At 36.1% G+C, this 23,801-nt stretch overlaps 1 pseudogene; it reads right to left on the bottom strand.

Annotated features, from left to right (window-relative positions):
* Window positions 1-293: 293 nt before the first annotated feature.
* Window positions 294-23,801, bottom strand: part of LOC113911092 — a 56,793-nt pseudogene continuing 33,285 nt past the window's right edge.

Below are 23,801 nucleotides of genomic sequence, written 5' to 3'. Positions count from 1 at the left end.
ATATGATATGTCTTCTTACATCCCTTTCTTTTGTTTTAATATTAAAAATATTTATTTTTCTAAAAGATCATACAAAAGTTGGGAAGAGAAAGGAGAATGTCAACTAGACTACATCAAAATCTGGGCTGAAGAAAGACAAAGTGCTGCATAGAGAAACTGGTAGCTGGAGCAGTCTGCAGAGATCAAGATGGCCAGAGGCCAAGAGAACCAGCAGTCTGGGTCAGCGACATTCCTGAGCACCACCAAGGGGCAGCAGGGACAGCAAAGCTATTGGTCCCAATCATTCCTCCTGTTCAGGAAGGGAGAAGTGGGAGTTCACTTTTAGACACGTTCTTGATGGTCTTGTGCTCCTTCATGACTTTCTCCCAATAGATGGCATTGAATTCCTCATAGACCACATTCCTCGCAGCACCCTCATCCAGGCAGTGTGGGGGAAATCCTGGAGCCTCCAGGGTTTGAGCAGAGAGCGTAAAGGCTCTGAACATCACATCTCTTACAGGGGTGTTGTGCTTTGTGCCTGTTGAATGTGTTAGTGGTTAGGCCCCCTTCAGGAGCTTGAAGTGAGAAGTCAGAACAATAAGTTGTCTATTCTGCTTCTTCTCACAAATGCTGCAGGTATAGTCAAAGATTTGCACGTCTGCTGAGGCCCAAACTTTAAAGCTCCAGCAGCTTTGTGTGTTTCACCAGGCTACGGTATTGGAAGGTGCCCAGGAGCAGGTTTGTTGTGCCCTGGAAGATGACACTCTGGAACATCTGCCAGTGCTCCCGTTGGTCGCCCAGGTCCAACATGGCCCCTGAGGGCATGGGGGTGGCTGGGGTTGGCTGCAGCTGTGACAGTGGAGAGGGGCAGCACCGTGATCAGTGCCAGCTCCAGCCTCATCTGCCCAGGGCTGCCTCTTGGGCCCACAGTGACAACTTCTGCTGGGCTCCTGCCCCCCAATCCTGGCATGTGGGGTGCCGTGGGGCCAAGATGGCAGCTGTGGGGCCCCAAAGGACCCAGGACATTTTTCTTATCCTTTTTTTTTTTTTTACTTTTATTCTTTTATTTTCAATCTATACCTATATTTACAATGGATCTCTTTACAGAGCATCTACTTGGGTTCTGTTTTTAATCCATTTGCCTTTCGAGTGCTTAATCCATGTATATGTAATAACTAATGTAGTTGCATTTAACATCTCAATAATTGTTTCTCTTTGCTCCATCTGGTCTTTGTTCCTTTTCTCATCTTTCCCTGCCTCCTTTAGAATTAACCAAATTCTTTTACTTCCTTTTTTTTCTTCTTTTAGCTTGTTTGTTTACATTTTTATTACTTTTTAGAAGTTTCCCTAGAGATTATAATATTCATCTTTGCCTGCATACAATCATCCTAACATTAGTAGTTTTATCACTTCCAAACAATGCAATAACCTGACAAGTTTAACTCCCCTTACATGCTTCTTGACATTTATGCCATTATAGTCATATATTTTACATTTCCATATATTAAACCACAAAGATATGATTATTGTTGTTTTAAACACCAATATCTTTCCATATTTACTCCTGTATTTACACTTTCCATTGCCATTTATTTCTTCCTGCAATTTTATGCATCCATCTGGAATCACTATCCTTTAGTGTGAAGAATTTCCTTTAGCATATTGTATAGGCTGTTTCTACTGGTGACAAATACTCTCAGAGTTTGTCTGGGAACTTCTTTATTTTTTTTATACTTTTTAAAAATTTTTGAATGATTTTAGATTTATATAAATGTTGCAAGGATAGTACTGTTTCCTTACAGTCTTCACCCAGGTTCCCCCTAATGTTACCATGTGACATAACCATGGCACACTTCAAAACTAAAACACTAACACTACTAAACAAACAAATAAATAGAACACTAACACTACTATTAACTAAACTACAGATTTTATTCATATCTCACCATATTTTCCACTAATGTTCTTCTTCCATCCTAGGATATAATCCGAGATAATGTATAGCATCTAGCATCTTTATCTTTCAAGAATATTTTTACTGTGTACAAAATTCTGTATTGGTCACTATTTTCCTTTCAGCTCCTTAAAGATGTCATTCTACTATTTTATAGATTCCACAGTTTCTACCAAAAAGTCAGTGATTACCTTACTGCTGCTAGTTTAAAGATAATGTGTGTTTATTTTGCCTCTGGCTGATTTTAAGCTTTTTATTATACATTGGCTTTCAGCTATTTAATATCATGTACCTACATACAGATATCTTTGTACTTAACTTGATTAGAGTTCACTGAGTCTCTTGTACCTGTGTGTTTTATTTTTAAAGATTTATTTATTTAAGAGAGAGAGAGGGACAGAGCATGAGTGGGGAGAGGAGAAAAGAGAGAGAATCTTCAAGCAGACTCCCTACTGAGTGTGGAGCCCTATGCAGGCTTGATCTCACAACCCATGAGATCACGACCTGAGCCAAAACGAAGAGTCAGATGCTCAACTGACTAAGGCACCCAGGCGCCCCTCTTGTACCTGTGTGTTGATATCTTCTCCCAATTTTGGAAAGTTCCCAGGTATTATCTCTACAAATATTGTTTCTGCCCGATTCTCTCTCAACTCTCCGTCTGGAATCCCAACCATATGCATATTGGAACTTTTCCTTGTGTCTTGTGTACCCTGTACCTTAATTTATTCTTTTCTTTATTTTTGCTCTCTTTGGTTGAGTTTCTATTGGTGTGTCTACAAGTTCACTAATACTGCCTTCCGCTATATCCAGTTTGGTGTTAAGCCACCAAACTATTCTTATTTTCGGATATATATTTTTACTCCTAAATGTCAATTTTATTCTCTTTTATAACTTCTAATTCTAAGTTAAAATTCTCATTCTTGAGGAAAACAGAGAGGGGCAGGAGGTGGGAGGAGACAAGGGACTGCAATGAGTTTGAGGGAATGTGAAGGGTGATGAAAATGTTTTAAAACTAAATTGTAGTGATAGTTGTATAACTATAAAATTACTAAAAAAAAAAACCCACTTAATTGTACATTTACAATTACACCTCAAAAAAATGTCAAAAAATGAAAAAAAATTCCATCTTTTCAATCATTTTTGTTTATCGTTTCCTCTATTTCTTAACATATTTAAAATAATTCTTTTAAAGTCTTTGTTAGCTATATCCAATTCTTGGATTAGCTGGGGGAATCTGCTTTTATTGCCTATTTTTGCTTTTGCTCACTGATCATACTATCCTATCTTGTCATATTCTCATAATTTTTATTGCATGCTTGACAATATGACAAAAAATATACATATATGTTTGCAGCACTTGCTGATGATGTTATTTTCCCCAAAGGAAGGCTATTCTTTCCCCCTCTTTGGCAAATAAGTTAAAAAGTTAGCTACCTAAATCCAATCACGGATTTAACTCAGTGAGGTCTAGGTTTCAGTTTTAGTAAAATGCAGTCCAGTTCAAAGATGTTTCTTGGGCATGGACGTTCTGGACCTTTCCTGTACGTTCTGGCAGGTCTTTGTCTATTTAGTCCTGAAAAACCATAGGAGATTCTGTTCTGTCCCTTATAGATTTTAAGCTTAGGTCTATAGTTTCCTGCTCCACACTATTTCAAATACATATTAAAGATAGTGATATGGGTTATTTTGATATGGAGACTGACAATGTCAAGCCTCCTTGCTCTAGCTGGACTGTGTTTTACACAAGAGGAGACTGCAAGAAATGTTCTCTGTGTTTTAGAAGCCTTGACCCAGTCCCTGGGATTATGTTTCATGGAAAAAAGGAGCTATACTTTTGAGTCTAATCTGAATTCAACCAATCATACTATCATTTACAATTGCCAAAAGAACCAAACTTGAAAAAGAATAAAAAGAAGAAGCAAACTCTGGGGCTCCTGGGTGATGCAGTCAGTTGAGCACCCAACTCTTGATTTTGGCTCAGGTCATGATCTCAGGGCCATGAAACTGAGCCCCATGTGGGGCTCCATGCTTAGTGCGGAGTCTGCTTGGGATTCTCTCTCCCTCTCCTTCTGCCCCTCCCACTCATGCTCTCCCTCTCTCTCTCTGGAATAAATAAATCTTAAAAAGAAGAAGAAGGAAGAGGAGGAGGAGGAGAACAAGAAGAACCAAACTCAAAAAACAAAGGAATGGTAATTACTAGGGGCTGGAGATGGGAAAATAGGAGAGATGTTATTTAAGGGTATATACTAGTATCTAATAATCTAATACACAGTACAGTGATTATAGACACACAAAAAAAACTATAGTATAAACATTAAGTTCACTAAGAAACTAGACCTTAATTGTTCCTACTACTGGAAGAAATCATAATTATGCAGCACAACAGAGACATTTAACTAATACTACAATAGCAAACTTATTGTAATATAAATGTATCAAATTAATATGCTGTACACTTAATATGCTAAATATTATGCTAAACTTAGCATAATATTATATGTCAGATTATATCTCAATTTTCAAAAGTTCCAGTTTTTCCCTCAGCAAGATTACCGTCTCTTTAGACTAAGGCCCATCTTCCTGTACCAAATAAGGAAATGCCCCCAGAGAAGAAAATGATTGGTAATCATGAACTCATTTAGAAAAACGTTCTTCCCTCTCTGGAATTTCAGTTCATCTACTCTCCTTAGAGATATAAAAATCTAATTTTTTTAAAACATAATTTTGCAATAAATCTTCTTTTTAAAATTTGTCATGGTAGAACTGTTGCCTTCCCATGATCTAGTACATCATATTTGCAAGCATAATGTCAATCTTATTACACTTAAACAAACACACATATGTTTAATTATTTGAGATCCATGTTAAGAAACAGAATTGCAAATGGTCTCAAAAACAAGTCTTTTGCCTATAATGTTGAAAAAGGTCTGGAAATAGTAATGATACTCTAGATAATACACAATCATTGGCATTACCCACCTAACCATGTCTAAAGTGGCCAAGAATGTGGCCACTCTCCAGAACATACCAGTTAGAAAGCAGTAGACTCATTTATCACAGCACTAGTTGTATACACTTGGGATGAATATATATCACAATTTTCACTGGACAGTCCCAGTTTATATATATAATCACTTAGTAACTATAAGCAGTGTCCCTTTTACTCACAAATATATCACAGGCAAAGTGATAAACTACATGGTTCCACCTTAGTTCATATATGGATATGAGGCATGAAGAAAAACAACATTCCAATTTTCACTATACCTCCTACCTCGCATGTTTGTATATAAATCAAGATCTTACTATCAACGTACCAGTATGCTGGGTTTCTGAATCATGGCCCTGTTACGGTATCATTTGCCAAAACCAGGGCAAAATAAATGACTTATATTCTAGGTATTCCTGAATAATTTATATCTGCAGCTTCAGATCTTCTTTCTGTTATGCTCATATGTCTACAGTTTTAAGAAAAGCACTACCAAAAGTTCACTATTAACACCATCTTACACCCCATAGGTAAAATGTAGTTCAGTTCTATTAAAATATGTTTATATACGAGTATAAACTGTTTATAGTTTTAAGACGCTTAGATATGTACTTTTTTCTTTTAGCATAATATAATAGACACTTCAAAAACAGAGCCAGAAAACAACTTTGGAATTTTCATCATTTTTATAGCTAGCATATAAAACAGGTTGCATTCAATTCTCCATGGAGTAAACTTTGGAAATGAGGCTGAATTATTTGCAGATGACAAATTTTAGACCCTAAAACATGCTTGGTACATTGAAGAAAATCCTTACTTGAGCCATCAAGTTTTTCTTAAAGTGTCTCGATATGCTTTTGACTGATACCATCTGTTATCTACTGAAAAAATTATTTTCCTTTGAAGGTATTCATCAAATTATAGGTGACATATTTGTTTGAGAATATACTAGACCATCTGGTTCTATAAAAATGTGTTTCTAAAAAATACTGCCATCCTATCTCAGCTTCACCATCCGTATTTTTCAGAAGCTCTTTTTGTTACATTCTCAAAACAGAAACACATGATATTTTTGGCTCCTGGTTAAAGAAACCAAGAAAAACATTTACAAAGAGATTTTTCTAAGCACCATGATATTTTACAGCTATTCACTAAAAGAATAAGTAGGTGACCAGCAGAATGGAGTGTGGAGAAGAAAGGGAGGAGGCATGGTGGATTCAATATTTCATATCCTGAATAGAAAACCACTAAAACAAAGACCTGACAAAATCCTCCCTGCATATATGAGCTTTGTAGAACACCAGGTATATTATCCTATTTATAATCAAGAAAACTAAATTTTGTTTATAGATATACTCCCATTCCTATTAGCATCCTGCAGTTGCTACTTGGCAATGTAAAAAGTTATTTTTCTTTTCCTAAGGGTGCTTTTCTGTTTATTAAAGTAATAGATGAAAAATGTAAGAATATAAGCTCACTTCCGATTTTCTATTTGATTTTAGTAAACTTGCTAAAGGCCAAATTTCTCTAACTATAAAATGGGCCAGTTTCTCATCAGAACAAAGTTTATCTAAATCAGACTGACATTTCTTTTTTACACCGTGAACTAGAGCAATCGTTTTCAAACATTCATACTGTACATCTGACCGGTCTTCACAAGTGATGGTTAACCACCGTGAAAGAAAAGAAGCAGCTCAATATTCCTATTAAGGATATTCATATATTTCACCACATTTAAATGGTATAGCACTCATTTATTCATTTAAAAATATGTATTGAGCCCTTTCATCTGGCCAGCACTACTAAGCACTGAGGACTTACTAATGAACAAGAATAGTCATAGCCCCTGCCTGTCGAAAGTTTAAAGACCAATAAGTGAAAGAGGAATTGTTTAATCAACAAAACAAATGTAAAATTGCCTGTGTGAGAAGGGTTTTGGAGGCATGAAGTACATTATGAGTGCATAATAGGGAGCTAGGAGTTAGAAAGGTCATGGTAGGTGTCTGTGAGGAAGTAATACATGATACAAGATATGAAATGTGAGTAGAAGTTAATTCAGTAAAGAAGAGAAGAAAGAGCATTGCAAAAGAAAAAACAGTCCCACCCTTGACATGGACAGAACATTCAGTGCAATATAATTCATAGTTTCTTTCTGGAATATATACATTCCAGTTGACTGTCAGTTGACCTTTAACTGGATATTCATTTCCCTTTCTGTCTGATCCGTCAATGATTATCGAACCATCCTTTTTTTTTCATATAAATATCACTACTGAGATAAATCTCTGAATTGCTTGCTAGAGATCTTTTCAGTTGTAGCAAAACTGTAATAAAATGTTGACACAAGCTCGTAACTATCATCAAAAGTATTTATAACAGTTTTGGAAAACCCATCAAGATTAGCTTTTCTCAAAAGGACCTACCAGAGTTAAAGGGATTTAAAGAACACTACAAGCACACTGGTGAGATCCTTTCTGTTGCCCCAACCTTCTGGTACCTGAGCTTCTACTGGAAGTTGTTGCTGGGGCATGAAAAATTGGGCTCATTTTTAGAGTGTTTGCATGTCAAAGTCTAATGGCTGCTATATTTGTTTTCTATTGCTACTATAATAAATTACCACAAATTAGCATCTTGAAACAACACCTATCTATTACCTCATGATTCTTTAAGTCAGAAGTCAGATACTGTGTGGCTTAGCTGGTTCCTCTGCTTAGAGTCCCACAGGCTGAAACCAAGATGTCACCTGAGCTGTGTTTCATTCTGGAGGCTCTGGGGATGAATCTTCTAAACTCCTTCAGGTTGTCAAACAAATTCAGTTCGTGTGGTTATAGGACTGAGACAACCTTTTCTTTGTTAGCTGTCAGCTAGCCTCCCTGGGCCCTTTAAATCTGCCTCCTTCCCTTGTCATGTGTGCCCCCTCCATCTTCAAACCAGCAACAATGCATCAGGTCCTTCTCACACTTCAAATCCCTCTGACTTTCCTTTCAGCCTCATCTCTTCCATCTCCAGCCAGAGGAAGTCTCTACTTTTACAGGCTCACAGATTCTATCACCCAGCTATCCAAGATAATGTCTTCTTTAAATCTGTGAACTGAATTACATCTGCAAGGTCCCTTTTGCCGTAACATAATAGCATATTCATAGATTTCAGGGATTAGAGCATTGGCGTATCTGGAGGTCTATTACTCAGCCATTTTAAAAGGTGATTGCTTTTGAAACATCTTGCCATCCAAGGTAAGAGCTTGGAAAGGTAATTTGGGTCTGTAACTTGGGTCCTATCAGTGACTTCCTCCAGAGTGAGAGCATGTGATTTGGCATGTAGGGGATATTAGATTCCCTCAGACAGGGGAACTAGATATAGTGCCTTAAGGTTTTGGTAAATGCTCTATGTTGAGGAATCCTAGGGATGTGTGAGGAATTCATGATCATATATTGTCTTCTCCTTGCAGGGTTTGTTTTTGGACATGTTTCTGTCTTTTGACTAGAATATTATATTTCATTCAGGATTCTCTATATGTTTGCTTGTGTATCTAGGAAGCTGCTTCTAGGCCCTTGTGTTTATGGTCAGTGATATTCTCTGAAAACCTTTTAATATATAGCTGCCCATTTGCTGAGAGCAGTGGTTCTCAAACTTTTGGTCTTAGGGTTCCTTTATACTCTTAAAAAGAATGGAAGATTCCAGACAGCTTTTTTTATAGGAGCTTTACCCACTGACTTTTAATATACTATAAATAAAAACTAAGAAAAGTGGTAAATATTTATTTTATTTATAAAACAATTTCAAATTAGCATAAATAGCATATTTTATGAAAAAGAACTAAAATTTTCCAGAACAAAAACATATTTAATGAGAAGACTAGCCTTGTTTTACTTTCTTGCAAAACCCTTTATTTTCAGATTTAATGGAAGATAAGCCATATTCTCATACCTGCTTCTATGTGCAGCCTATTGCAATACATTGTTTTGGTTTAAGTAATAAAGAAAATCTGAACTACACGGATAAATAGTTGGAAAGGGAAGAATTCTTTAATAACCTTTCAGATAATTGTGAATATTCTTCTTTGACACTAAAACTCTACAAGTGGTAGATTTTAAAAGGATAGTTGTTATATGAAACCTGACATGATATAAATGAAATTCTTATACATCAGTACATTAAAATCCATTCTTCTGCTCTGCCTAAATGGATCTTTCTGACACATATATGATTTTGTAATATCATATATTTGTCATTCGGACAATGTGGATTCACTGAGTTATGCAGACCTTCTAAATGCTAAAAATTTCATTATAAAATAAAAACAAAAAAATCATTTTCAACAGTATCATCACCAATCTCAAAAGAAATTATTAAGCTATGACCTCATAGCTTAATATGGCAGATACAAGTTTTCCAAAATTCAAAATTTTTACTTGAAATTTTATCATTGGCAACAAATACTATCAGAGGTTTTTCTTTTTTTTCACTTTTACTTTTAAGTAATCCCTATACCCAACATGTGGCTTGAACTCATAAACCTGAGATCAAGAGTCGCGTGCTCTACTGACTGAGCCAGCCAGGCACCCCTCAGATGTTTTTCTTGAAGTGACAAACTTGCTTCATTCATTTTCAGAGACGTGTCTGCCAACTACCCAAGTCTGAATAACCTGAGTTTTTCCTTCAAGTAAAAACAGTATTCCATGAAAAATGTCACTGGTTACAGGGTTTATCATTTGTGTGACCATGGGGTTATCTAATTCAAAACAAACAGGCCTTCCAGCCAAGGGGACTCAAGAGGACTTCTTATCTATTTATGCATTATAGAGAAAAGCTCTAAGATACTTAAGAACATGTAATTAGAGATCATTTGAATTTACAATGGTACATTAACTATTGCTCAGTAATACTTCCAATCTTTAAAAGATTTTTTAAAAGATTTATTGTTCTTTACAATACTGTGGTTTGGCCAAATGTTTTGCTGGTTTTGCCTGAGCTCTTTCATGCAGCCAATTCAGTTAGAGGGTCATCTGTGCTAGAACATCCATGATGGCCTCACTCACATGTCAGACATTTGGTCCTGGTTCTCACGGGGAGCTCTGATTTTCCTCTAGGTAGCCTTTCATCTTCCAATAGGCTAGACTACCTTTCTTACATGGTGATCTCAGGGCAAAATTCAAGAAGGTGAAAGTAAAAATTGCCACATCCTACTGGTCAAGGCAAATCACAGAGCTTGATGGAAGGGCCTGCAGAGACTCTAGAGCCATTTTTAATCTATCATAATGAACACTGAAGGTCTCTTAATATGACTACAACAAACCACTTTAGAGAAGCTTCAAAAGTGACAAAATTTTTTGAAGTCAGTGTCTGCCCTAGAAGATGGAGGTAACGTATTCTCAAAAAGACAACACAAGTCTCAAGTATGACATCCTCTTAAATACTATTTGATTGCTTTGGAAGGCAGTGCTTAAAGAAGGATGGGAACATGGCAAAAGGGCACAAAGTTTCCAACTGGCAAAATAAGAAACAATTTCAGCGTCAAAATAAATAACGATAGTAATGGATTATGTCCCATTAAATAAGAGTCCATGAGTCCATTAATTTATATTAATAAACCGAGGGAAAGAAGACTGTTCTAACTTACAGTAGTAGACCAAGTAATAAACGAAGAAGGAATACTGGAAGTGGACAAATTACCATTTGACAACCACCTATTAATAATTCCTCCTGGCAAATATCATCAATAAATACTCAAACTAGTGGGTGTAAGCTTGATGAGGAGTATTGACAAGGTCTTAAAGTACATCTCCATGAAGACATTTTAGTTACAGGAAAGAGAAACGATCTTAACTAAGTGATCAAAGGTAACTTCACCAGTAATGGGAAAAACAAATGTCATGTGCCTCCTGATAGTATGCACTGAGAAGAACATAATATCATTTCTGTGATATTCTTGTCAAAATGGTACAGTCCAAATTTAATCAAGATGAAATCTCAGATAATCCTAATCTGAGAAAGATTTTACTAAAATAAATGAACTGCACTCCTCAAAAATATCAAGGAGATGAAAGGAAAAGAATGATTTAGGAACTGTTGCAGACTCAAGGAAACTAAAAAGACATGACAGCTAAATGCAACATGTGTTTCTGGATTGGATCCAGTGCTCTCAAGCGCTCTAAAGGATATTAATGAGACAATTACTGAAATTTGAATGAGGTCTTTGGATTAGATAATAGTATTATACTGGTGTTAACTTCCTGATTTTGATAATTGTGCAATGGTTATATAAGAAAATGTGTCCCTAAATAAGAAATATACACTGAAGTGTTTATGATGTTATAAAGAGTTATAGGTCCGCAACTTATTCTCAAATACTTATAATACTTAGGTGTATATTTACATAGAAAATGGCAAAGCAAGTGTGATTAAAATGTTAACATTTGCAGTATCTATATGAGGGTAATTCACATGGACTTTTTTGCACAATCCTTACAACCTTTCCTGAAATAATTTTAAACTTTCCTGAAATAATTTTAAAACATAAAGATTAAATAAATAAAATCAATTTAAAATTACTCTTCAAAATAAAGAACCTAAATTGTCTTTTATGAACCAAAATATAAAACTGTATATAAAACTCTGGAGAGCCAGTACCAAATTACTAAGTCTGCTTCCACTAGTTATTTTTTACAACATTCTGGTATCACATATCCTAACATAAAGATAAGAAATCTTGGCTGCTACTTTTTAAGGCTAAATTCTGAAATTCAAAGCTTAGTGAAAAGCAAAAGTTCAATTGTTAAAGAGCCACTTTGGATGAGATTCAAGGTACATCAGAACATTGTAAAAAGAAAAAAGAAAAGAAAAAAGAACATTGCCAACATAACATCCTAGGAGACAATAAAAATCTGCAAAAGAGTAAGTGTTAGTTTGAGAAATGTAGCAATCGGGATGCCCAAATTAGTCCAAATTCATTTCAAAATCCCCAATAAGTGTCTAACCCATTTAATTCACCTTTATATTTGCAAAGAAATGGATATTGAAAAAATGAATACCTAAATAGAAACAGTGACTTATACATTAATTCTGTTGCAGGAAAGTTTTTCATGATTGGCTCTAAAAATAATTATGCTCCCCTTAACAGAAAGGGACAAAAATCTCTGAAAAGTAAATGACTGAATTTTATTAATGGTTAGGATCCTGGTGACTATGATAAAAAAATAAAAGATAAACAGTTAGTCATCACGTCATCCTTAAGAAACATTTTTGTATTGAGTTTTTGTCATTTTTAAAATAAATTTTAAAAAATATTAGTATATAAATGTTTTAATTATTGATAAATATTTTATAAATAAATATTCTATAGGGGTGCCTGAGTGGCTCAGTCTGTTAAGCATTCGAATCTTGATCTCAGTTCAGGTCTTAACCTCAGGGTGGTGAGCTCAAGCCCTGCATTGGGCCCCACGCTGTGTGTAGAGCCAAATAAATAAATAAATAAATTATATAAAATTACATTAATACTCCTAATTATGGTAATACATGTACAAATGAAATATTATTACAGTGCAGGATAAAATGCAAATAACATTTCATTTATCTATGACTCTAACTTATTTTCTGACAGGGAACCTAATTTATTGGCAACAACTTGTATTTGTCATACAGATCAGGTAAATAATCACTAATTATACTGAGATTTTAAGATTGCAAAAGATGTAAATATGGATATAAAACCATGTTGAATTAAAATAATGAACATCTTAAACATTGTTGTTATAAAACTTCAAGCAATGCTAAAAATTACCTAACTCCACGATTACCTTATTTGTATTACCTGAGTAAAATTTTAGGGATAAGTGTTTAATACCAAGTAGATTTATTGTTCTTTAATGTCAACTTAAAGAATTGTAATTCTAAAACCCTTAATTAACTTTAAGACTTTGGACTTAATTAACTTTAAGACCTAAAGCTTATAAATGTTTAAGTAATTAAAATAAATAGAAACTTCTTGCAACAAAGGATGTAGTGCTTGGCAAGGAAGGACCCTAGCTATAGGATAGTTACCACAAATTTTTTACTTATGTAGTCTTATTTGTTAATAAGTACTGGGGAGGGGCAGAAGGAGAAGGAGAAGCAGGTTCCCCACTGAGCAGGGAGCCCAATTCGGGGCTTGATCCCAGGACCCTGGGATCATGACCTAAACCGAAGCCAGATGCTTAACCAACTGAGCCACCAGGCACCCAGTAAGATTAAATTTAAAAGAAGCTATGTATAATAGAGAAATTGAGCACTGGTGGTTCACAAAGAAAATTGGTCTTTCAGTGTATAGCCTGTTTTAAATAGAAGGCTGCACAAAAATATTTTTGTTTTCTTCATATTCTACCCAGATGTCAGGATTTTTGCCTAACCACTGCATGTATATTGTTTAAAAGGTTCATTGAATTTGACATTCAATAAATTCATATTTGTAACTGTAAATAATCATTGGCATATTTCATAATTGTAAATAATTATAAGCAAACAAATAGAAAATAAGGGATTTTTCACTTCTATAATTCTAACCTTCCTTTGGTAGTTATAATGTATTGCCATTCTGGTTAATAACACAGCCAATACTGCGGGTATTTCTTGTTCTTTGGAACCGTGATTTTATCCAACAATTTCATTGTTGATCCAGGATAAGGTCCCAAACTCCAAATAATAAAATGACCAGGTGTTTCTTATGTTCAAATCATCTCTGGTACTCTCTTGAAGCACAGATCCCCTCTCCTTGTAAGAGAGAATTGGCTTTGGAAAGGAGGGATACTAGCAATAGTGAGTTAAGATAGATATGCTCTGTATTTTCTTAGTTAAATGAAAAAGAGAAGATCAACCCAATTAATCTCATTCAGTGAAAGTATTATTAATACGAATATAATTCAGTAAGTATATAACCCCTGAGAATAAATGAAAATATCCTTAAGTTCATGAACATGGCTGACACAGTGACTCCCAACAAACTGACTTCTAAGAAATTTTTTATTTTATTTAAAATTTTAATTTTAAAATACCTGGATTACGACCTCTGCTTCTGGCCCACATGGAGAAAGAAGGACTGGATTTTCTCTCTTGTCTGAAAAAACAAAAGGCATACAAAATATATGAAGGATTTTTAAGACATTGGATATCAGGCAGCAAAAGGCAATTACCCTTGAGAGATGGAAAATAAATGAGGTGAACCCCACAATTGTCCCAGCCAACTACTCTGATAGGGTTTCCCCACAATGGAGAACCAATAAATTAAATAAATTTAACAACTCAGAATGTCTTGAAAGTCACAAACTACCAAAGCTCACTGAAAGAGAAATATATAACCTGGATATCCCTATACATATTAATGAAATTAAATTTTTAGTTAAAAAACCTTCTGACGAAGAGAACTTCAAGCCCAGGTGCCTTCACTGGTGAATTCTATGAAATATCTAGAAAGAAATACCAAATTTTCAGAAACTGTTCCAGAAAATTGAAAAAGAGGGAACACTTCTCAATTTATTCTAAAAGAAAGAACACTACTCTGATACTAAAACTAGACAAAGATATTACAAGTAAAGAAGATCACAAATCAGTATTTCTCAGGAACATAGACGCATTCAAAAAAAATTTTTAGTAAACCAAATGCAGTGAAACAAAAAATTAATACTTAATCATGAATAAGTAATGTTTATTGCAGGAATGTGAGATTGGTTTACCATTTGAAAATCAATCAATGTAATTTATCATATTAAACAACTAGAAAAGAAAAAGCATATGATATCTCAATGGATGCAAGAAGAGCATTTGACAAAACCCAACATCTCTTCCCAATAAAAACTTTCTCAACAAACTTAGAAGGAAACCTCTTCAGCCTGATAAAGGGAATTTGTGAAAAACCTATAGGTAACGTTATACTTAATGGTGAATTTTTTCCCCTTAATATCAGGAACACGACAGGGATGTCTGTTCTCATCCCTTCTATTCAACATTATACCAGAGGTTTTAGTCAGAGCAATAACGCAAGAACAAAAAATTAAAGAAATCTACATTGGAAAGGAAAAAGTAGAACTGTCATTATTCACAGATAATACAATTGCCTATATAGAAATTCAATGGAATACACACACACAAAAAAAGCTATGAGTTTATGAATTCTTATGAGAACTGTAAATATAACCACTAGATTCTCAAAAGAATTTAAGTATAATGCCTCTAATGTTTAGAAATCAGAAGTGATTGGGCGCCTGGCTGGCTCAGTTGGTTAAGCGACTGCCTTCGGCTCAGGTCATGATCCTGGAGTCCCAGGATCGAGTCCCACATCAAGTCCCACATCAAGTCCCACATCGGGCTCCCTGATCAGCGGGGGGTCTGCTTCTCCCTCTGACCCTCTTCCCTCTCATGCTCTCTGTCTCTCATTCTCTCTCTCTCAAATAAATAAATAAAATCTTTAAAAAAAAAATCAGAAGTGATTTTAAAATGGGTTGAGCTCAGAAAAAAAAAGCATAATTGTTTTTGTTAAAATATGTTAGATAAAATTTACTTATTCTAACCTCAAACTATCAGTAAATATCAAACCACCAATAGTATTTATGATGATTCTGTAAAAACAGCATATGTGTGGATTGGCCTTGCTGTTATACGGATTCCCTGTACTACTCATGGCAATATGGCTATTTATACTATTTCAACATAATTAGGTAAACCTAATTTATAATCATAACTGTACCAGAAAAGTCAGGCTTGAAGGCAAAGCTTATTTAATTAAGTATGAGAAGCCCACTCTGAAGGAATTAAGCACTTCATGTATGGCATTTGGTCTGGTACTGACTCTGACTAACAGGGTTCCAGCCTTACAGGATACATCACCACTCCTAGCAGGCCAGTTACAGTGATGAATTTGGGGTCCTCAGAGGCTAAATAAATAAGAATAGTCCTACATTTTTAGGGACAGTAGGTAATCCTAGAATAAAATAGTCACTTGTTCTTTGGTCCTTTGACCTCAGAGTAGACAAGGTGACAAGAACAATTGAAGGAAGGAAGAGAAGGTAGGAAGGGAGGAAGGAAGGAAGGAAGGAAGGAAGGAAGGAAGGAAGGAAGGAAGGAAGGAAGGAAGGAAGGAAGGAAGGAAGAAGGGAAGGAGGGTAGAGAGGGAGGAGGGAGGGAGGGAAGGAAGAGAGGGAGGGAGGAAAAGTAAGAAAAACTAAAGGAAAAAGAGAAGAGAAGGGAAATGGAAAGTAGAGGATTGAGAGAAAAGAGAAAATAAAGTTGAGGAAGGAAAACATGAATAAGGAGGGGAATGAGAAGAGAGGGCATGCAGGGGAAAAGAGAAAAGGAAATTCTAGAACAACAATGTAGCCTGGATTTTTTTAATCTTATTTATTTATTTTTTTTAAAGATTTTTATTTATTTGATAGAGAGAGAGAGAGCACAAGTAGGCAGAGAGGCAGTCAGAGGGAGAAGGAGAAGCAGGCTCCCCGCTGAGCAGGGAGCCTGATGTGGGACTCGATCCCAGGATCCTGGGATTATGACCTGAGCTGAAGGCAGCCACTTAAGGTACCCCTAATCCCTTTTTTTAAAAATCCCAACAGAAGTTGGGCACCTGGCTGGCTCAGTCAGAAGAGCACACGAGTCTCTCTCTTTTTTCTTTTTTTTTTTTTAGATTTTATTTATTTATTTGAGAGAGAGAGCATGCAAGTGGGGGTAGAAGCAGAGAGAGGGACAAGCAGACTCCACACTGAGCCCAGAGCCTGAGGTGGGGCTCAATCTCAAGACGTGAGATCATGACCCGAGTGGAAATCAAGGGTCAGACGCTTTACTGACGGAGCCACCCAGGCACCCCGAGCATGTGACTCTTGATCTCAGAGTCATGAGTTCAAGCCCTACACTGGGTACAGAGAGTACTAAAAAAAAATAAATAAATAAACTTAAAAAAAAAAATCTCTGCACAGAAGTTAATTCTCTGTCCTTAGTATGAAATAGCTCTAGTTTTGTTAATCAAAGAGTAAGAGCACTATTCATCACCCTTTAATTGGACTTAGGTAAATAATGTAGGCCATATTGAAAAGAAAATAGATAAAAATTTTAGTCCACAGACTATGTAAAATAGCTAATACTGATTCTGAGTTGCCACAGGATTTTGTTTGAAATATTTCTACTATAGAGGAAAAGGAATATCAGTATATAAGGAAACACTGTGGATGACCTGGTAAGCATGAACTCCATATATACTGCATAAATTAAGCCTATGTCTAATTTTTGCCATTTATAAAAAATGTAAGTGATTGGACAAAAAATCCAATGAATGACCTTAGCACAAATATGCAATGAAAACTTGCTTTTCGACTGAGACACATCTTTGAAGACTGAGTCAAAGGAGGACTTTAACCTAAAACGGTCCCAAATCTGCTCTGAGAATCTTTTTGGTAATGTAATACAAAAACCTCATCCCAAGGAAAAAAAATGGTATTCCTCATGAACTATTTAATCATTTCTCAAGGATGTTAACTGGATTAAAACCTCTTTGGAGAAAATAGTAACCCATCCAATTAAGTTGCCTATCATTGACCTTGAACTAAATTTATTTTTGAATCTCACCCTCTTTTCCTTATAAACGTCTCTACCAAGACAGAAATCCTTGGAATGGCCTGCTATTTTACAAGTCTGTAAAGTTCTTGGCATGTGTACTAATTACTCAATGTTATTTAATAGCATTTTGTGCAAAAGGAAGAGCAAATTGTAAATTATTAATAGATGTTTAAAATGACAATACTGAAGATAAATTGCATTACTATAGCTTAAGGGAAAAAAATCAAAATAATCATTACATTAGCCACCAGGTTGAGGGGAAGATAATTCCAAGGTTATCAGTATCAACAGGTCATGTGTGAAATGTCAGCTACCCCTGGGATGACACGGGACATGTACCTAAACAGGGAGAATAAGAACAATGAATAATTCCTGGTGAGATGGAGGAAAGTAGGAAAACCAGTGCATGTTTAAGGTTCTGAATAGGATTAAATATCACAAATGGATTATGGGTATCAGGGAAAGTAGTCAGGAGGTAGCATGTTACATAAACATAGTGACTGAAAGGGAAGAAATAACTCATAGTAAAACGGAATTAAAGTGGTATGTCTGTTGCAACCCCCTCCTCTACAGCATAGAGATTACAATTTGCTTCAAAGGGCTGAATCATATGCAAAGATATTTATGAAGTATTCAGCAATCATGGTCCTACTCAGGGCACATAAGAACCTACTTAGAGGGCGCCTGGGTGGCTCAGTTGGTTAAGCAACTGCCTTCGGCTCAGGTCATGATCCTGGAGTCCCGGGATCGAGTCCCACATCAGGCTCCCCGCTCAGCGGGGAGTCTGCTTCTCCCTCTGACCCTCTTCCCTCTCGTGCTCTCTATCTCCCATTCTCTGTCTCTCAAATAAATAAATAAAATCTTTAAAAAAAAGAAGAACCTACTTAGATTGTCACTAACTAAAATTACCCAAAATTTATTTTCAATTACTACAAAAAAATTTGACATAAACACTACGTTTCTTTTAAATCCTCAGTGTTGTTGTTTTTTTTAATCCTAGGCTGCCCAAGAACTCATAATTCATATCATGTGAAAAAATTAGAGAATGGGAGAGTGAACAACAGGACATTTAACTTCAAGTTATAAAAAATAGGCTAAGTGCTATTTAAGAAATACTGATACAACAGATGAAAACGTATACCCACACCCAAGAGGGGTAGGTTTGGGTACAGCTTTTCCAACATGTGTGCCACATCTTTGTTCTTTTTTATCACTTGTAAACCAGGGAGGACAGAGCAGCAGAGAGGTCTTTATAGGTATCTGGGGGGCCTGGTGATAAAAGGGAGACTCAAAAGTAGAAGATGGTAAATCTGGTTTTCCCAATAATTTATATTTATCAGCTGTTTATAACCTGAGCAATGAGGTAAGAAAATATATTTTGTTTGCCAGCTCCTAATTACATCACGTAACCTTTTAATTTAGGATAGTTTGTTTTTAGTGTACTAATATTCTCAGTGACCATCCCAGAGTTCTGAACACTAGGAAATAGTGTTCAGGTACAAAGAATGAACTGTAGATAGGAGGTCATTCAGGGACCCATTTTGCACCAAGTATGTGCTTCGGGAATTCAAATTTTCTTTGATACTAAGATATTAAAACTATAAGAACCACTTCAAATGCTAGTTCTCTCCCTGAACTGCAATTCTCAGCCACAAGAACCTAGAGGCCCTGCTCTGAAAAGTATCCTACTTCCTCCAACCCCTTCCCAGCTGCCCTGAGGAGAACAGGGCTCAAACCAGGGTGGAGAATAAGTACCTATGCTGAAGGCAACACATCCCAATGGTGCTATTCTAGGGCTCTCTGCCCTATCCAGACTTCACTCTATACCTCACTCTTTTGAAATGCATGCCACACCTGTCAGCCCCCTTTTGAAAACTTAGACCACTCTTCTCCTCTTGGATGTCCCCCCCCCGGTCTAAATTTCTTATAACTAAACTAAAAGACAGCCTACGGAATGGGAGAAGATATTTGCAAATGACATATCTGATAAAGGGGTTAGTATCCAAAATCTATAAAGAATTTATCAAACTCAACACCCAAAAAACAAATAATCCAGTTAAGAAATGGGCAGAAGACATGAACAGACACTTTTCCAAAGAAGACATCCAGATGGCCAACAGACACATGAAAAGAAGCTCAACATCACTCATCATCAGGGAAGTAGCTAATCAAAACCACAATGAGATACCACCTCACACCAGTCAGAATGGCTAAAATTAACAACAGAGGAAACAACAGCTGTTGGAGAGGATGTGGAGAAAGGGGAACCCTCTTGCACTGTTGGTGGAAATGCAAACTGGTGCAGCCACTCTGCAAAACAGTATGGAAGTTCCTCAGAAAGTTGAAAATAGAACTATTTGATCTCTATGATCAAATATGAAAATAGAACTCAATGATCCAGCAATTGGATCAATATGAGTAGGTATTCACCTAAAGGATACAAAAATACAGATTCGAAGGGCTACATGCACCCCAATGTTCATAGCAGCATTCAGCATTATCAACAATAGTCAAACTATGGAAAGAATCTAAATGTCCATCAACTGATGAATGGATAAAGAAGAATATTCCATTTCATATATAAAATGGAATATACTCAGCCATAAAAAAGTATGAAATCTTGCCATTTGCAATGACATGGATGGAGCCAGAGTGTATTATGCTAAGCAAAATAAGTCAGAGAAAGACAAATACCATATGATTTCACTCATATGTGAAATTTAAGAAACAAAACAGATGAACATATGGGGGGGAGAAAAAAGAGAAAGGGAAACAAACCATAAGAGACTCTTAAAGACAGAGAACAAACTGAGGGTTGATGGAGGGAGGTGGGTGGGGTTTGCACTAGACGGGTGATGGAGGGCATTTGATATGATGAGCACTGGCTGTTGTATGTAAGTGATGAATCACTGAATTCTGCTCCTGAAACCAATATTGCACTGTATGTTACCTAAGTAGGATTTACATAAAAATTTGAAAAAATAAAAAATAATAAATTTCTTGTAACTAACATTACCAACTTGGTTTGGAAACTTCTCCTGGCCTCCCACAGATTGGTCAATCATCTATTGCTTTCACTCTGATAAATTAGTGGAGCCTTTCTCCTCATTTCTTTGTACCCCTTACCGTTTCCCATCAACCAGGATGCAGAATTCTATAGACTCACTCTTATCATGGAAATAATACAGAAAAGAATAAAGAGTCAAATTCCTGGATTTTAAAACATTTGAAAGGCAGGAATCTCTGATTGCCACAGTCACTAGAAACACATATAAAGGAGTTTTGTCATTTTCTTCTCATTTTTACCCCCAAAACTAAGTTCTTAATGTTCAAATTATAAATAATAGAACATAGGGAAGGATGAAAGTTAATGTAAGAGCTGACTTTTCCACCAAAAGGAGATAAAGCTAAGAGATTTGCTAAAGGAACAAATAGCAAATGGAGAAAAGAACAATGGGATAAACTTCCAGTGTGAATTTCAGAACAGGGACTTCACACAAACACACACACACACACACACACACACACACATAGCATAATGTGTTGAGAGCAGGGAGCACATAGAAATTCCATTTATATTTAGAGTGATTTGAAAGCAGACCACAAGGCATCTGCAGTTCTTTCTGGTACCAACATGGTACCACAGCCAGAAAAAATATGATGGCAGCAGGTAAGGTCCCAGAGGAAAAGAACTGAGGCAGCTTCCCAAGTGGCCCATGGCCACAGGCTATGGGAAAGCATCTAGTGTTTCCTGAGCACCTAAGATGAGCAGCACAGCAATGACTCAGAGAAGGTAGAAGGTCTCATGGTTTTGACAAAGGGACACTTTTAGCAGAGGTAATGTGGACAAAAAAGAGTCAGAAACCATGCTAGGAATGCGGACATCAGCAGCAGATGGTGGTGGACAGATGCCAACTTCCAAAACTCAAACAGAAGCGAGAATGAACAGAGGACAGTATAAACCAGATACCCGACTCCAAAGTCCAACCACAAGATGTTATGATAAAGTCTAAGCTCCTTAAAGCATAAACATACCCCTGAAGACAGGAGATAGAAACCCAAATACTAAATAATAGGGAGAGGTGCACCCTGCTTCTTGAGCTAAAGTGACTTCTTGGGGATTTAAAGGGCTAGCCCTCTTCCTCCTGCCCCCACTTCATTTTTATCTTTCCTCTTTGGGGGGGGGCCAGAAATTAAATATTAGGTCATTCTAAAGCAACTGCCTATATGGAGAAAATTCAAAAATGACCATGCATGCCCAGGCAAAGGTACAGACTCACAAAATATCTGAGAAGACCTTAAGTATACCTCTCAGGCCGATCCTTTCCTTGGCAAGTATCATTTCTCTGAAAAAAAGAAATAATTTCTTTATATCTGCTTAGAGTCATTCTTTAAAAAAAAAAGATGACAAATATATTTGTTAATAAATCTGCACTCACTAGCCAGCATCATACAAAGGAAGAAGTAGCTCTTAAGTTGCCAATAATCTTAAGATTACAATAATTAAGAGGTTGAATTGTACAGCATGGAGCAAAGGGTGAATATGAAATGAAAAGCAAAACTGTTCTGTTTTTTTAAGTGGGTAAAATGCCTTTATTGATATGTCCTATTCTTAAATAATTCATGCTGAATAAATATAATATAGAAACCAAATTCTGCAAACAGCAAATAGTAACAAAAAATTTAAAGTTTTTTTGTCATCATATGAATCTACAATTTCCAGGTATAACAGATTCAGAAAGTACTGGGCAAACTGAATAGAGTTCTGAGAATGCTGTGCACGTTTGCTGAGCAATCAAAACACTTCCAGTAGAGGGGATGGGGTGGTGGGGGGGAAAAGTAGATCTATTGAAAAACATTTTCATGACATAGAACCACTGAATTAAGTAACTTTCAAAAAACATGTGACCCTAGCAATATTTTCAAGTAACATCCAAAATGAAGAAAAGATTTACATGAAAGAACTTCCTTAGGTATATGAGCATTCAGATGAAAGAAAGATGCTCAGTGAAGTAGAGAATCCAAAATGCTTTGCAAAAGCCTGCCCATTTCTCAAACATTCTGACTTCAAAAGGGTCTACAGAAGAAAATGAAAAATTGGAATAAATACTGATCAAGCAATGAAAGGGCAGAATGAAAGTGAGTATCCATATCGATATATCCAAGTCCAGCTATCATTTCTCTACGGATGATCCAAGGATGATTAAGTCACAGCACAGCAAAACCTGAATTCATCTCAAGTCTGTTGCCAAACTTTCTTTCTTCAGATCTTGTTTGAAAACAACCCATCTACTCAGGTACAACAAACCTCAGTCATCTTTGAATCCTTGCTCCTTTTAATTTTTCCCATTTTTTACCAATTACATTGATTTCACTACTAGTATACAGACACTCCTTTCAGTCTGTATGTTAATGATAAGCATCAGAGCCTCATAGGTCTCTTGCCTAGGTCACTTTAACAGCGTCTTAATCGATTTCCCTGTCCCCAGTGTTTCTTCTTTCAATCTATTCTCCACATTGCTGCCAAAGCAATCATTCTAAAATGTAAATCTGATCATAACACTTCCTTGATAAATATTCTCCAAAAGTTTCCTGATACCTACTGGGATAAAATCCAGACTCCTTAGCATGACATAAAAAGCCCTTGATAGAGAGATTAACCTCCTTTCTACACAGTTCTTTCCCTAGATACTTCCTGGCTGTCCTTCCAGATCCAATTCAAGAATTATCTCTTCTGAATATTCATTTGTGAAACGCTTATCTGGATCAGGTTCCCTAACCACAGTAGTTGCTATTCCTTTTGTCTTAGAATTTACATTAGTTTGTTGTAATTGGGGTACCATGTTTCTTCATTCCTAAGATTCTGTCAGCAACTTAAGGAAAGAAGTCATTGTCTTTCATTTTTGTATCCCCCAGCATGGAACACAACACAGTGAGCAATTAAAGTCCTTGAGGAAGAAAGGAAATAGGAAAGGAAAAAAAGAAGGAATCAACTAGATAATGCTTAGAACTCTATAGTTCTAATATTCTGCCTCCATGATTTCATTTAGTTGGCTAGACCATCATGTGATGCACATATAACTTACATGCAGTGAGGCGTAAACTATCAAAACCAATAAGCTATTCTTCTATTCTCCAACTCCTAGAGAAATCATTCCCTTAAACTCATCACATAAAGGCAACAAGGATATTTTTTAATGAGAGAAACTGCAAGTGGTGTAAATTCTTACGATTACTAAGGGAAATAGATCTCCAGGTGGTGTACCAAAGACGTGGTTTTTATCTCCAAAGCAAATGTGCCCTTCC

Source organism: Zalophus californianus, chromosome 12 (genome assembly GCF_009762305.2).
Source record: "Zalophus californianus isolate mZalCal1 chromosome 12, mZalCal1.pri.v2, whole genome shotgun sequence".
In the NCBI taxonomy this organism is placed as follows: domain Eukaryota; kingdom Metazoa; phylum Chordata; class Mammalia; order Carnivora; family Otariidae; genus Zalophus; species Zalophus californianus.
Note: the sequence above shows the minus strand (reverse complement) of the source record. Positions and strands in the feature narration are given on the sequence as shown.